The sequence below is a fragment of the Urocampus carinirostris genome, chromosome 19, assembly GCF_059441175.1.
Source record: "Urocampus carinirostris isolate Australia breed hairy pipefish chromosome 19, RoL_Ucar_1.0, whole genome shotgun sequence".
Classification (NCBI taxonomy): domain Eukaryota; kingdom Metazoa; phylum Chordata; class Actinopteri; order Syngnathiformes; family Syngnathidae; genus Urocampus; species Urocampus carinirostris.
Genome location: NC_142367.1, coordinates 15513610 through 15514756, shown reverse-complemented (window position 1 = coordinate 15514756; position 1147 = coordinate 15513610). Strand labels below are relative to the sequence as shown.

General features: G+C 42.1%; 1 pseudogene; it reads left to right on the top strand.

The window, feature by feature from the left end:
- The first annotated feature begins 247 nt into the window (after positions 1–247).
- On the top strand, positions 248–338 carry LOC148347481 (U2 spliceosomal RNA; annotated as a pseudogene).
- The last annotated feature ends 809 nt before the right edge of the window (positions 339–1147 follow it).

The window sequence follows — 1147 nt, the reverse complement described above, 5'->3', positions numbered from 1 at the left end:
TCACCGTTGTTTCAAGCGTTGCTCACCGACTTTGTGTGAACGCTCAGACCCGTGGAAAATTACAGGGAGCATTGGTTCGGACCCCTCTTCTAATATGACAGCTCCAATATATTTAAATTTGGTGACTGGTTCTAGCTCTCTTTGGTTGATGCTGATACCATGGGGATTGTAAGTCATGCCGACTGTGGTTTTAAAATTGTGTACAGGATTGCGTCTTGTCTATGAAACCATAATCATGACTGTCAACAATTGATTTTTGCAATTGGGAGATGGAATAAGAGCTTGCTCTGTCCACTCCACGCATCAGCCCGGTATTGCAGTACCCCCGGGAACGGTGCATTCGCACTGATCGCTGCTTCGCCCTGTGGCCAGGACCTTGACTCAGCCTCTTGGCTGGGAGCAAATGTCTCGGCCTCTTGGCTTTGTAGTGTATTATGATTTTACAGATAACGGATAATTGATAAAGAATATAGAACAATAAACCTCTACAACCCCCCTCCCCCCATTACTTTTGTTATCTCTCTGCTGATTTCCATCCCATACTAGCCTGATGCTTTGTCCAGGCGATTGACCAGATCTCAGAGTTCCTGTTTGTCTTTTGCAAAGGCATAGGGACATGTCTTTAATGCCTGCACTTTACTTAAGTAAATACATTCATCATATCTAATCTTATAAGTCACAGCAAAGGAAAATGAATAAATATGACCATAAGTAATGAATTGAGCAACTTTTAAACTAAAATCCCCGATTAAAGCAGTCGAGCAAAGCGCTTGCTTTTAATATTCTTTATAATCACGTGGGTATGTAAATGGAGACATTTCTTTTGTATTAAACACGTTTTTTTGTTTAAAGTGTGCAAGTAGGTCAGTCGCAGGAGGAGGTAGTCAGAAGCGTATTAATCCGACTGATCGCCCTCGCCGTGTTTGCACAAGAGAGCCGAGTTAACCCTTAGCCAGGCACCCCACACTAATGTAACCTATACTCTCAATTAGTGTCTCATATTAGGCCTAGGAAAGCGACTATACATTAGATGTAGAGCTTTACCCCAGGGTAGTCGAGTCCTATTTATTTGTATTGCCCTTAATCACAAGTCTCTAAAGGTATGTACAGACTATTAATACACCATCTGATTGATCTAAAACAGGGG